A 16,080-nucleotide genomic window follows, 5' to 3' on the forward strand; every position below is an offset into this window, starting at 1 on the left:
GCTGTGCCTCACAAATTTTGATACATTGTATTTTCACTTTCATTTAGCTCAGTGTATTTTTAAAATTTCCCTTGAGTTTTTGTATTTGACCCACAGATTATTTTAAAATGTATTGCTTAGTTTTCAAATGCTTAGAGATTTTTCTGTTATCTTTCTGTTATTGATTTCCAGTTTTATTCCTTGTGGTCAGAGAACACAATCTGTATAATTTCAGTTCTTTTACATTCATGGTTCAGGATATGGTATATCTTGGACTATATTATATGGACACTTGAAAACAATGTACCCTACTTTTGTAGGGTGTGTGTTTTATAAATGTTGATTAGATTCTGTTGGTTGTTGATGTTATTGACTTCTACATAATTGCTGATTTTCCATGCAGTTGTTCTATCAATTTTGAGAGAAAGTTATTGAAATCTTGAAATATAATTTGAAGATTATATATTGAAGAAGAAATTTCTTCTTTTAATTTTATCAGTTTTTACTTCATGTATTTTGCAGCTCTGTTCTTCTTTCAGTTTTATCAGTTTTCTTCTTTCAGTTTTATCAGTTTTATTTCACATATTTTGCAGCTCTATTGTTTGGTGCACATACATTTAAGATTGCTATGCCTTCTTGGTGGATTGACACTTTTATCATTACATATAAAATTCTCTGCAGCTGGTAATTTTCTTTGCTCTAAAGGGTACTTTATTTGATATTAATATAACCACTCTTGCTTTTCTCTTATCAATGTTTGTATGATGTGTCTTTTCTACTCTTTTACTTTCAGTCTGTCAATATCATTACATTTGAAGGAGTTTCTTGTACCATATAGTTGGGAGGAGGAGTTGTTTTTTAAATTAGTTCTGCCTATCTCTGTCTTTTAATTGATGTAGCACCCATTTAAATTTAATGCAATTATTGATATGTTAAGGCTCAATTTTGCCATTTTATATTTTGTTTTTGTTTATTCTGTTTCATTTCTTTACTTTCTTCCTTCTTATGTATCTTACATGAACATTTCTGAAGATTTTGATTTATTTATGTTTTGAGTGCATTTTTTGTACAGCTTTTGTGGTGGTTGTTCTAGTTATTACAATATATATACATAGCTTATTGTAGTCTACTGGTGCTGTCATTTTAACATTTCTAATGAAGTATAGAATTATCACCAACCTTTATGCCCTTCTACCATCCTTTACTTATAATTGTCTTAAATATTTTTTTACATACATTTAGGACCACATCAGACACTGTTATGATTGTTTCTTTAACCATAAAGCAAACTTTAGAAAACTCAAGAGAAGCAAAATCTCTTATATTTACTGATATTTTTAGCATGTTCTCTTGTTCTCTCTTTCTTTCTGATGTTCCAAAATTCCTTTTTTATGATTTCTTTTCTGTTTAGTGAATTTTTCATAGTCATTTTAGGGTAGATCTGCTAGCGACAAATCATCTTAGTTTTCTTTCATTTGAGAACACCTTGATTTTTCCCTTCTTTCCTACAGGATATTTTTACTGGGTATAGGATTCTATGTCGACAGTTCTATTTTTTTTTTTTTTCAGTGCTTGAAAACTTTTATGCCACTTCTTTCTGGTTTCCTTAAGTTCTAAAGAGGAATCTTCTGTCATTTGAATATTTGCCCCTATACGTGTCAATTTTTTCTGGCTGATTTCAAAAAGTTTTGCCTGTATTTTTCAGAAGTTTAACTGCACTGTGCTTTGGAATGGATTTCTTTGTGTTACCATGCTTCCCATTCACTTTGCATCTTGGAACTGTATGTTCAATTGTTTTGCTAGATTTGGTAAGTTTTCACCCATTTTTAATTTCAGTACTTTTTCAGCCCTGCCTTTTTTTCTCCTTTCTTTCTGGGACTCAATGACAGAAATGTTAAATCTTTTGTTATAGTCCCACAGGTCACTGAGATTCTTTTTATTTTTGTATTTAGTTCATTTTCTCTCTGCTGTTCAGATTGGGTAATCTCTACAGTTCTATCTTCCAGTTCACAAATTCATTTCTATGTTCCCTTCATTCTACTGTTGAGCCCACTTACAGAGCTTTTACTTCAGTTACAGTATTTTTCAGTTCTAAAATTCTGATTTTTAAAAATATATCTCCTATGTTTTTGCCGAAACTTTCTATATATTGGGTGAAGCTTTCTAATTTTTAAAGTCTATTTTCTCAGGAAAAGCACTCTTCTCAGGGCTGCTTTAAAATGTTTGCCAGATAATTTTAACATTTCTGTAATTTCAGTATAGTATCTATTATTTATTTCCTTCATTTTGAGTTCTTTTTTTTTTTTTTGGTTTTTTTTTTTTTTTTTTGGTTCTTAGCATGATAAATAATTTTCAATTGAAATCTGAATGTTTTCATGTTATATTATTAGATTATAGAAATTATTTAAACTTTCTGTTTTAGGTAGCTTTCTTTGACTCTACTCTGGCAGGTGAAGGGGCAATACTGCTTAATTAGGATGGGGGTGGGCATTTTGTTTCCCCCACTGGTCTTCATGACACCTCAGGGAAATGGGCACTTGCTGCCAGTTTGCAGTGATAAAAGATATGGCTCCAGTCTTGACCTTCTCTGATACCACCCCAACAAAGATCTTGTGACATCCCATTAAAACCTCACAAGGGAAAAAATACCCACTGGTCCTTTGCTGGAATGAAAGGGGTGGGGATGCTGTTTTTTTCCATGATCTCTGATTGAAGACAGTGATTGTTGTCTAAAAGTTTTTTGTTTTGCTATGCTGCCTTCATAGACCTTTGGTTAGAGACAGAAGGCTTCTGTTAAGGCTTATTTTTCCTTGAAGATGTTGATATTTTGGCTTGCCCATTTGTATAGCACAAAGTCTGGGCTATATGAATATGAGGCAAACAGAAAACCCAGGGAACTCAACAACATATTCCTTGAGTCTTGAGCAGCCTAGCTGTTCTGCCTTCTCTCTCTCCATCTTCAGAGACTTATGTTTGTTTTATCTATTATGTCCAGGGCTTTTAGTTGTATTTAGTGAGAAGAACTGATAAAAGTCTGTGTCAGTTTTGATTGACTGTGTTTCATATTATGGGTTATATTTTCCTGCTTCTTTGTATGCTTGATCCTTCTTTATTGTATGCCAGACTTTGTGGTTTTCAACTTATTGGTTGCTGAATATTTTATATTCCTACAAGTATTCTTAAGTTTTGTTCTGGGACTCATTTAAGTTACTAGGAAACAGTTTCAGCCTTTTGGGTTCTGCTTTTAAGATATTTTAGGCAGAACCATAATAGTATTCAGTCTAGGGCTAATTATTCTCCATGACTGAGAAAAGATCCTTTTGTGTATTCTACCCAATGCCCCATAAATCTTTTTTTTTTTTTTTTTCCTTTCTGGCTCTTGGGAACAGGCACAATTCCCAGTCCTGTGTAAGCGCTGGGTGCTTTTCCTTTTTATTCTTTTGAGTGTTTTTTTTTTCCCAGCCCCAGGCAGTTTCTTCACATACATGTATAGATAGCACTCAGCTACATACTCCAGGGGATGCTCTGCTCATCTCCAAAGTCTCAGCTCTCTGCATGTCTCTTCTGTCTAGCTCTCTGACTTGGGAACTCTGCCCACCTTGGTCTCTCTGTCCTCTTATCTTCATAACCACAACTCAAGGATTCTACCAAGTTCTCGCTGGATTTCGCCTCCTTCTCTTGGAAACTCTCTCAAGTCAGTTAACCATGGCAATAATGGGGCTCACTTTTTGTATTTCATCTCTTTGAGATCACTGTTCTTCACTGACTGACGAAAACTGTTTAATCATATATTTTTTGGTTATTTCAGGTGGTAGGGTAAATCTGGACCCTGTTACTTCTTTATGGCCAGAAGTTCAATATTTATTTTTGATATCTACAAAATGTGTGACTGGAAAAAATCATCTCTCAGCCTGTTCTTAGCTCTGTTATCCTATGATTCTGTAACTTGAAGTTCAAATTGACGGGGTGGATAGGGTCACTGATCTCCCTCTCTGTATGTGGAACACTTAGTCACAGGACAGTCTTTTAAAAGCTAACACCTAAATAGACTTCCTAAGTGCTAGTTACTGTTCTAAGTCTACAGTTCTTTATCTGCAACCCTAGGAGTCAGTTTTGTATTTTCTTTTTTTAGAAAGGTGTGTATACCAAATATAATCTTATATCTCAAGCTGAGTCTGAGACAGCACTCTATAATCAAATACATTTTCATATTTCCATAGCAAAATATGAATATTAACAGTAAGTGGGATAAATAAGGATTATACGTAGACTAATTTCAGATCAAACCAAGCTTTCCTGCCAAATAAGTTTGCCAGTTTTTGTCTCTAAAGGGGCACAAAAATCTTTTATGTTTTCTCTGTTTAGGTTTGAGAATTTTAACTAAGTGATAGTATATGTGTACTAATTTGTCTAATCCTCACAATCAATCTGAAATAGGCAATATAATTATGGCCATTTTTAAAATGAGAGAAATGAAGTATAGAATGCTAAGTAACTTGGCCAAGGTCATCCAGCCATCATGGGGTACATCTAGCATCCAAATCCAGATGTCCTGGCCTCAGAACCTGGCATCTTATCCATTGTACAACACTGCTTCTCCTTAAGGAGCCTCCGGCCAGGGCAATCCAGGAGGTCAAGCCTGACTTCTGGTACTTTTCATGAACAAAGTCTTCTTGGGGACTAGGTTAATTTTTATTAGCGGTTACTCTCTGTGCCACCATGATCTAAATATATCGATGTACTTAGTTTGGATCCCAGGTAGATTTCTGCTTGTGGATGCTCCTATGTTTTCTTCAGATACGCATCAGGGTGCTTGGGGGCGTATTCTGATCTAAACCTGAGTCTGGTGGAATCTAAGTTCTCTGTCTGGCATGCTGGATTATCTACTAGCTGTCTCACATGGAAATTAGATATTTTAGAATGGGTTTCTGTTGTATTTATATTTGAAAGTTGGCCTCTGGTTATGTTTGCTGAAGGCTCTTTTTGTCATTATTGATGTCCAAAGTGGCCCAAGACTCCTCTTTGGATTCTTCAAATTCACTGTTGGTTGTACAAGTTGTACCCTGCAAAGAACTTATGACTAATAGGGTAATTCGGGGCAGAATCAAGTCTGTAGCTGTCCACCCTAAAGCACAGAACCACATCTACTGAGAGGAAGGGAGCACTTGTTCTAGCTCATGCACATGTGGCCCATGGGCTACCTGTGGTCCCATCTTAAGTGTTCCTTAAACATGGAATATAGCCTGAATTTTGTCCCCTCAAAATTCATATTGGAGCCCCAACTCCAATGTGACTGCATTTGGAGATAGGATCTATAAGGAGGTTATTAAGGTTAAATAAGTTCATAAGGATGGGATTCTAATCCAATAGAACAGGTATCCTTATAAGAAGAGGAAAAAATATTAGCAAGCAAGCTCAGAGGAAGGGCCATGTGAGGACCCAGTGAGAAGACAGCTGGGAAGACAGCCCTTACCAAAACCCAAATTTACCAGCACCAGGACTCTGTGAAAAGTGTCTGTTGTTTAAGCCATTCAGTCTGTAGTATTTTGTTATGGAAGCCCAAGCTGACTAATACACCCTGCTCCCATGGAGACCAGGCAGAGATTTACAAAATATCTGGAGCCTGAGTGCCTAGTAGCTATAAATGTGGCAAGCTGAGATAGCTCTTTAAATTATCCTGACTTTTCCTTATAATAGGCTGCACTAATTATTGAAATTGAGTTTATGCCTCTTTATTTTACACTAGATATTTTTTTTTCCCCAAAAAACTAGCTAAACATCAGGAGCGCTCTCACATGTCTTATTCCTGGAGGTCTATCTTCTTCACAAAGCTCTAGCATTATGCCTAATCCACATGTAATACTACACATTATTAACTATTGAAGAGAAGTAGAGAAAACGTGGGCACAGTTAAAATCAATTTACTTTTGGAGGACTATTTAGATTTGTATTTAATATGTTGAGGGAAAGGGGATCTATAGTCATCTTTCGATAGTTCAAATCAGACAAGATAGCACATTTTCCTTTTGTTTTCATCACTGTTAACAAAACTTTAGTGTGGACATTGGTTTTTATAACAACCTTTTTGCCATAATTTCAACCTTATAGCTCATTTGCTTGCATTTAATTTTGTTCTTTTGAAATTTACTTAGCAAACATTTATTTCCTTTTGGTTCTTCCTATTGTTTTTAGGAGAAAAAATACACCATTGTAGATTTCCTCCATTAGGAAAATGTTTGTAATCCTATATTCTACCCTCAATGAACACATTGCCTTATCGTAAAAAATACTGGAGTTTTCTTCCACTTGTGAGTTTGTTTACAAGGCTAAACCTATGAGAAGAGTCAGATGATGAGGAAATACAAGATACATCATTGCTATTAAGCTTCTCCTGTCTTTTTCAGGCAGAATCATAATTCCCTACCAGCTGTTTATTTTAGAATCATCTGGGTCTGGGGATGGTTCTGGACAAAAATACAAATTTGGAGACCCATCAGGGGTTTGTAGGATCAGGTAAAAGTCCAAGAATTACCGATTGACAACTCAAATACCAGGAAGGCAATTGAACAAATGTCTTGTTTGACTTTACTTTTATTACATTAATGTTAAATAAGATGGAACTATTTTTGTTTTATGAATAAACAAAGTATGTTCGTTGTTTTCAGACTGAGTTTTAGAGGCCTGTTAACTTCCTCCTAAATAATGAGTGCTGGAAAATATCCTTTACCAGCTCACCACTATTGACAATTGCAAAGAAATGTGCTTTTCAATAATGTATTATCACGGTATGTGCAAGTGTTTGGAGGGCGGGGAGCAAACAGTTTTCCCTTCCAGACAACAATGCCTTGCCATAACCTTGACATGATGCACATTAATTTTACATTATGCCCAGTAGTCAGAAAATTAAAGCCGCAGCTATTATCTCCCCAAAAGGGCTGATAACCTTCTCACACAGGGTTCAGGCATTCCAACACTATTCCTATATCATCCTTCTCTTATTGTTCTTTTAGCCAGACTGCCAGCACTTGGATTGAGAATTCCTTACATATTTATCTCTGTGGCTTCCATCTTAATAAGGAGTTAGTTTGCCTTTGGTTAGAAAACATTTTATTCAGATTAGTGCCATAAAATCTGATTCTAACCTAAACCCTATGACTTTTTTCCCACACAATTCCATATATATCTAAATTTAATTTTAACCTAGGAAGCATGCAGTATTAGGAACTTTAGAAGTTGTAATAGCTATATTTCGAAAACTAAGCCTAAATAAATCAGCTTCATGAAAAAGAAAAATTGAGTATCCTATACTTCATTCACCTGAAGTCAAAATGTCAGTAGCTAAAAATAAAGTAAAATAGACAATTTGGTCACTCAAATCTAGGCTAAGATTTTGTGGAAAAATAGTAACAGATACATGGTTGTATCAGGTTTCTCTAGAGGGACAGAACTAATAGGATAGGTCAATGTATAAAAAGGAGTTTATTAAGTATTAACTCAAGTGATCATAAGGTTCCACAATAGGCCAACTGCAAGCTGAGGAGCAAAGAGAGCTAGTCTGAGTCCCAGAAAACTGAAGAACTTGGAGTCTGATGTTTGAGGGCAGGAAGCATCCAGCACAGGATGAAGATGTAGGCTGGGAGGCTAGGCCAGACTCTAGTCTTTGCACGTTTAATGCCTACTGCCTACTTTATATCCTGCCCACACTGGCAGCTGATTAGATGGTGCCTACCCAGATTAAGGGTGGGTCTGCCTTTCCAGCCCACTGACTCAAAAATGTTAATCTCCTTTGGCAACACCTTCACAGACACACCCAGGAAGAATACTTTACATCCTTCAATCCAATCAAGTTGACACTCAGTATTAACCATCACAATGGAAAAGGGAAGAGTTAATATTTTATAAAAACTGACCCCAAATAATTAGCAGATTATAGTGTTATGCAGTTTCCTGCCAATTGTTCAGGTAGCAAAAGTTTCTTTGAATATTTGTTAGTAAAAGTCCCATGTGAGAGGATTCCTGAATAAAATGAGACTTTACAGTAAAGTCTTACTAGTAATTTCTCAGAATAAAAGAGAAGTAAAAAAAACAGATATTATGAAAAACATGTTTACTCATTCTAGTTTTGAATTAACATATTACAAGAGCATTCCATTTGTCTAGGTTTCCTTGTGTGTTGAACCTTTCTATTATAGACATATACTGAATTATTTTATAATCTATCCGGAATATATATATATATATATATATAATTATTTATAATCTATTCACATTATCAACATGGCAAAAATATGTTTGGGCCAAGTTTGTGAGCTCTTAGCCTGGGAACAGACAAAATGGCTCCACCAAGGGAGACAGAAATGGTCATCTCCTCAAAATGCATTTAGCCTGTTTATAGTTCAAGAGCCACTTCATAAAATAGATTTTTTTTCATGAAGTAGAGTTCCTCTTCTTTACATTTTTTTTTTAAAACTGATGAGGTTGTTTGTATCTATATTGGATGTGCCAGATGGAAAGGTTTACTCATTAGAGGCAGCTGTTTTAGCAAATTACCTCACTACAGCATAATGACAGAGTTACAACAGACTATTGAAGGAAATTCTTTCTCTTCCCTGTGAGATCATGAACACTAGAAATAATTTCAATGTGGCTTTTTTATTTACTTTGGAAATGGTTCATTTGGACACATGAGTGATAAGATGAGGCATTTTTATTCATATTTCATCCAATATTTATATATATCAGTGTAAATACAGGATATAGATTTACAATTTGATTTCTCTTTCAAGTAATGGATTCATTATCTTTGTGGATGATCTCATTAGTTCCTTAAGTATGAATGATTCTACTGGGGAAGATTTTTCCTTTTACAATATCCCATTTCAAATATATATATGCCTTACACATGATCATAGACGTACCTTTCATGCTGAAGCTCACAATTACAGCATTACTCTTGAGATTCTTATAAGGGGGAGCTCTTCTATTCAGGGTTTCCTTGCTGGGCAAAATCTTCTTAATTCCTCAGATAAATGTTCCTCAATAGAATGCACTAAAAGTCCTGCTTTATACTGAATTTTCATTATTGCACACAGAATTTTAACAAGAAGGCATACATAAATGTATTTATATGTATATATAGAACATAACAATTTGTAAAATGCTCATATATGTGTGTATATTTCTATTCTCATTTTATTCTAACAGTTTTAAAAAATTATTTTTCCATTTAACAGAGGTGGACATTTCAAGTTTAATTACATTTGATGACTCATTAGGTTAAAGAAGCTGTCAGATGGTAAAGTCACTCCAGGTAATTTTCACCCATGGTCAATATCTAACTTTATCTAGATACATCCAATTTAAACTATAATACCAGAAAACACCCACCAGAAATATAGAGACACTTTTAAAAAATTAACAGGGATGCACATTGTTGCTATGAGAACTACGATAATTACATGTATAAATTTTCACAATTATGGTCCCTTCTGCCTTCATAACACCTTGGGGGTGTCGTGACCATATTATAGAGTCTCGTGGAAAGGCTGACACCCAGGTGCCATAACTGAACAATTATGCAGGCCTGTATCATGCACAGCAGGCCTTATTGCACTGCTGTATGTGCTGAACCTTAGATACAAGAATACTATTAGTCAGGGTTCATTGTTATTCTCATAAGTTTAATTACTGTTGTAATAATTTTGACTCTAACTTTAGTTACTTTCTATGATGACATTCAATTGAAGAAAAGTTTACAAACTATATTTTATGTGAACACAAGTTTTATGTGATCTCTCTGCATATATAGAAGCTTCCTTCTTAACTTGTTTTTTATCCAAGTGATCTTTCCTCCTGTAAGAACATATACACATATATACACATACATACAAATATATATACTATGGATTGAATGTTTGTGTCACTTTAATAGTCACATGTTAAAACCTTAATCCCCAATGTGATGGTATTGGAAGATATGGCTTTTTGGAGGTAATTAGACCATTAGGGTGAAACTGTCATGATGGACTTAGTGCCCTTATAAGAGACAATAGTGAGATTGCCTCCTCTCTCTACCATATAAGAAAAGCAGGAAGTGGACCCTTCCCAGAACCTAACCATGCTCGTACCCTGATCTCAGACTTCTGGCCTCCAGAACTGTGAGAAAAAAATGCTTTTGTTTAAGCCAACCAGTCTGTCTGGTATTCTTGTTATAGAAGCCTGAGCTAAGGCTCTGTACATACATATATTATATATGTATAATAGTATGTATTTATATATTCTATTTCTCACAGTTCTATGTTAATACATATAATATATACTAAAGTATATTTTCTGAATATATGTATACTATTTCTTAATATATATGTATTCAGAAAATATGTTGTATATAATGTATAATACATATCATACAGAATACCTAGTTTATATATATATATATATATATATATATATATATATATATATGGAGGTGGGAGTAGACAGAGAGAGAGCGAGAGAGAAAGAGACAGGGAGAGAGAGACAGCATGCCAGAAGATCATTAGCTGAGGGTATTAAATTTCTATTTTCCTTTGACATCTTAATGGACTTTAATCTTTTGGGCTTCCATCCAGAGAAATGACGGGTATTCTCTAGAAAGTGTGGAAACCCTGCCATTGCAGGCTAATCAGGCGTTTTGACACGTCAGTGAGGAGCTGGCTCACAACACCTGGAGAAGCAAGTCATGGAGGTGGGGCAGAATCAAATGAGCCTCCAACAAGGCACAAAGATCCTCAGCAAATCAGCACATGGTACACACGGAAATTCCTACTCACCCATGAAAGATGCCTATTGCTGCATCTCTCTCTTCCCATACTTTCACATTCTCTTGAAATATAAACAAGATGTGAGAACCCACAGTGCGTGGTACGAGCATCTCCAGTGCCATGGTCACCTGAGACAGTGGTGGAACAAAGAGGGAAAGATGGCTTCCACACCCAGTGGTGACCGGAGTTGAAAAGAAAATAAGAGCCCCTACACCTGCTGGCAGATGCTACCGCTGGGACCATGAGCAATTAGAGGAGGTTTCACATTTACTCACAACTTAGAGTTTCTAAGCAAATTTTCACAATGCAAGGCAGCTGTATATTCTGTGCATCTAACACTGTGCTTTCTCTTCTTGTTTGATCATTCAGGATGCAGGTGATTCATTCTTTGGTTCTAAGTACGTATTTTGCATGCAAAGGGCACAGGTAGGTGCACTACTTTGGAGATTGTGAGCTGTGTCTGGTTTCAAGTGTCACAGGCACAAATTAGTAAGACTGCAGGGATTAAGAGCTGCAGGGAAGTCTGACGTGAGGGACAAGTTAAGGAAGAATTCTAAGAGGCCAGAGGTGACAGGGTCCTAAAAACCAGAATGGTCTGGCCATGGCATGGCGGAAGCCAACTTACTTTTATCTCATACAGAACGAGTGTCTACTAGTTCAGCCTGTGCTTGTTTATTAACAAAATTCTTCACAGCAATTCTCAGAGTCCTTCATCAGATTCCGTCTGCTCTTGAATATTCAGAATAGATTCTTTCTGAATAATGCACAGTATCTTTCATTCTTTTTTCTCTGAGAGTCTCCAATGTGTCCAAGCTTCTTTTTTCCTCTTATTTTAGTTCAATATGGGGTTTTCTCAGATTTCTTTTTCCTATAATAGTTTACTATCTTCCTAAATCTTTCCATTTTGTCATCAAATTCAACTACTTCTCACCTCATTCATCTTCCAGGTTGTTAATAAAAATACCAGAGAATAGTGGGCCTGCTATTGATGGATCCCAAAAGAGCTTTCCTATTAATCACTTCAATCTTAGGGTGAGCCATTTATTCTTGCTTGTTGTATTCTCCCCATTAATGATTCCTCTTTCCAAGTGCAGCTTTAAGTATTCACACCATAATAGTTTATTTTTATTATCTTCTTAGCATTTCTCATGAACCAGGGATCCCATAATTGACGTGTATCTCTGATTCTGAAACTCTGCCTGTGTATAATGAAGAGGTTGGCCTGGATGACCTCCTTCCTCTATCATTCTAGAATCTCTCTTTGTCCTAACTTGAAACCAAACAGGTGCCAGGGTCTGTCGCAGAGAAGAATAATTAGCACATCCATTAACATGGGACCTGTTAACACAGCCAGTGTTGACTCTAATTACTGGTAGATTTTAAGTGAGCTCTGCTGTCTATAAGTGACTGTTAGCAAATGATAGTATATTTGATTTGACATATATCATACATACTGAATAATAAGCCTCAGTCAACTTTCACACTAGTGTTCATAAAGAAACTGAAGATTCTAAGATAACAGATTAAAAGTGGGAACAAATGATATAAATATACAAGCATGAAAGTAAAGCAATTGTTGTTATTTTTGAGGTGTCAAAATGTGGGATTTATATGCAGCCCCTTACTTTTTATAGTGTTTATGAAAGTGGTTTGATTTGTCTTCTTTTAAGAGATCATACATCCTAGTATTAGTAGCACAAATCTATAGACTGGCCAAATATATATGTTAAATAAAAAAGTAAAACAACTTTTTCTGTATCAATTCCGAAGAGTATATACACATTTCTGCCATCACATGAAATCCTATTGTTGGCAGATTGCACAATCGGGTTCGTGTGATGGGAATGCCATGTGTCTCCCCTGCAGAGAGGCTGCTGCCTGCTGAGCCCTGGTGTGATAAGGGGTGTAAATCACACATCGTGTCACCCTGGCCAAGAAACAAGATGTCTCTTAGTACTGCTTCATGTAAGCAGGTGCCACAGAGACTGCCAGATTCAAAGTGACTCTCGCTCTCTCTCTGAAACAGCATCTCTTTGAAGAGAGCCCCCGGCCCCATGTGTGTTTGCAGCTCTGGCCTATTTATAATCCGCAGGTTATTCTAGCAACTAGCAATATTACTCTGGTAGTGACTAAGAGTAAAAAACCACCTTCTCTGTCATGACCTGCTTATTTTATGACACTTGCTGTCTGGTGTCTCATAGTTTAACTACTATAAGTCAATCATGTTCATTGCTATATTGATACTATTACTACCAATAAGAAGCATCAAGTATGGAGGCCTATGGGCTAAGGCACTATATATTATTTCAATCTCCCTAACAACCTTACAAGCAAAGTATTGTTAGTCCCATTACATGTACTTGAGTGCAATGAGGCACAAGAATATTTACTAACTTGCTCAAAGTTTGAATGTTAGCCCTTGGTGGGGCTGGGCCTGGAACTCCAGCCAGTTTGATTCTGGTTCCAGGTATCTAACACTGTACCAAACTACCAGGGCTTTTAGAAAGAATTCCTTATAAGAAAAGGTGAATCACAACACATAATGGTATTTATATTCTTCCTTTCTTAAAGTATCATTAGAATAACTTGATCATTTTTCATAAAAATCTTTTAAAGATATATTACCAACTCTTTTGCATCGTTAAACAGAGACTTCTCAGGACCATCCCAGAAAGAGAACCACATTTTCTGGAGAAACCTGGGCTTTGGAACCAGCCAAATCAGGTCTTTGAAGCTGAGCTTATTGACTTACCAGTTGTGTGACCCTGAGCAAAGATTTAACCTCTTGGAACCTCAATTCACTCATCTGTGGAAAATGAAAACAATACTGACAACTTTGTGGCACCATTTTGATGAAGAAGTGAGATGATGTGTGTCAAGTACCAAGATGAAAATAGCAATTATGCTCCATTACTGTGAGTCTGAGCTATGTGATTATTTCCTTTTGCCTTATGGATTTTTTTCTTTTTTAAAGACAGGGTTTCACCATGTTGGCCAGGCTGGTCTTGAACCCCTGACCTCAGGTGATCTGCCTGCCTCAGCCTCCCAAAGTGCTGAGATTACAGGCATGAGCCACCACACCCGGCCCCTTATGGATTCTTTTGTCCTGAGACAGCAACAGAAAGAATGGACTTAAGTGGTCCAGTCAGAATGAAACAGTTGGTTGCTGTTTGTTGTGAGTAGTCTGCAGAGTCAGAGAGGCACCCAGCAGAAAGCAGGCGAGATAGACTGTGGCATCCACTGTCCTTTCAGCTTCAGGGTAGCTCGCTCTGCATAAAGCCAGCTGAGAGATGCCTATCCCAGGCACTCGGGGCCTTGGGATTCCCCAGCTAGTCTATCTGAACTCTGCTCGTCCCGGGAGCCCCTCACAGTGGCAGGTCTGAGCTGGACAGAAGGGCCAGGAACTGTCAGAGTTCTTGCAGCAAGTCAAGTTCAGGGTAGTGATGCACTTCTGGGTGCACGGGGTCACCCATGCCTACTCCTGCTGTTCAAACAGGGAACAGTGATTTTTCCAGTTTTATAGTTGAGAAAGTATTTCAGAAGGGAGGCTCAGGGGGCCAGTCTTAGTGTTTCTGTGGTCTAGCTGTGTGACCTGGGTTAAGTAACTGTGCCTCACTTTTCTTCTCTATAAAATGGGGATAGCAAGACCCACACACTGTACTGTGGAGAGAATAAATGAGAGAGTCATCATAAAAGCACTCCAAAAGTTTAAGTTGCTGAAACACTGCTCATCTTTACGTCATCCATGCTCCACTTGATCCGCTAAATACGTTGTAAAGTAGTTTACTGATATTATGATATCATCAACTATCTTACAGGCTGGAGAATAGGGACAAAAGAAATTAGGTGATTTGCTCAGGGTTGCATGGCAAGCCAATGCAGGGAGGGTTTCTGGCTTTGGAGGCTTTGCCTGCTCTTGCCAGAGCATGGAGACCCTCCTGAAGCTGGCAGTGCACGCTTTGTCAGCTGGCATGCTCCATGTGCATTTTCCTGGGCACGTGGTCTCTGGGTAATGGAAGCAGTTGCCTTGCACAGGTGTCTGAGAACTCTCACTGTGGGTCTCACTCTGGATCCCCGTGGAGTAATGCTCCCCTAATCTTTCCCATCAATGATGGTGAGCCAGAAGCTGACCTTCCCTTTGACTGTCCCCTCTCCCCATTTACTCCCTCTTTGCTATAGTGCACAAGCTGTACAAAACTACAGTTCACTCACACGTTAGGCCCTGGGTAGCTGAGTCCAGTGCCTTCAACATTTAGCTCTCTTTGTTCCCCCACCACACCCCAACCCGCCCGCCTCTTCTTTGTGTGTGTATGTGTGTTTGTGTGTTTTCATTTAATTAATAAACTTCATGTTTTAGAGCAGTTTTACGTTCATGGCAAAGCTGAGTGGAAAGTACAGAGTTCCACATATCTCCTGTCCCTCACACCACCTTCTTTTTTGAAGCTATGATAACAATGCAACTTTCCTAAAGGGCGCTTTGTACATGGAACGCTCCTTCCCAATTGAACTGCCATAGCACAATGCAGTAAAGAATCTGTGACAATAGCGGTTGTACTGTACATTACCATTCTAATCATATATTTTATTGGAAGCTGTATAACTCTTAGAGCCAGCATTTCATTTGCCTCCTTTGCCTTATAGAAACCCTGCTGCTGTGACAACGGGCAGCAGTAAAGCTAATGGTCTTTTCCAAATTCCTTCTTAGATTCAAAGGGAGAAAAAGTGTGAAGGAGAAGGAAAGAAAAAAAAATCACACAGTCATTTCCAGCTATTTGTGTTAAAATACAAAGAAAACAGGGCACATTCAAAAATGGTATGCCAGGCAGCCTCCATTAATATTTATTTTAGCATTAATATTGATAAGAAAGTACTTTGTAGCTGGGCTTTGTTGCCTCCTCCAGTGTCCTCAAGCTCCCTGTTATTCAAGCTGGTGGCTATTAGCTTGCATGGTCCTCTGTACCCAGAGCCTCCGAGAGGCTTGGCGGGCCTCCAGCTCACTTACGCTTAAATGGACACTCAAGCTCCGACGGACACACAGCTAAATAGAGGCCAATAATTCAATACAGTATAACTGTACTGGGGCTGCTAGTAAATCCATCAAGCAGTAAATATCATCTGAAGCCAATGCAAGCTTTTATCTTTCCAATTTTTTTGTATGTCTGAGCGAAGCCCAGGCATTCAGCGAATCATGTAATTTATTCTGCAGTGCTGAGCCTGGGCTGTCTCAGACATCATATTGACTTTTTTTTCCCCCCATCTGTCAGGGGCAGTCAGCAGCTCTGCTATTGTGAGAGCGCAT

Source organism: Cebus imitator, unplaced genomic scaffold (assembly GCF_001604975.1).
Source record: "Cebus imitator isolate Cc_AM_T3 unplaced genomic scaffold, Cebus_imitator-1.0 Scaffold514, whole genome shotgun sequence".
In the NCBI taxonomy this organism is placed as follows: Eukaryota; Metazoa; Chordata; class Mammalia; order Primates; family Cebidae; genus Cebus; species Cebus imitator.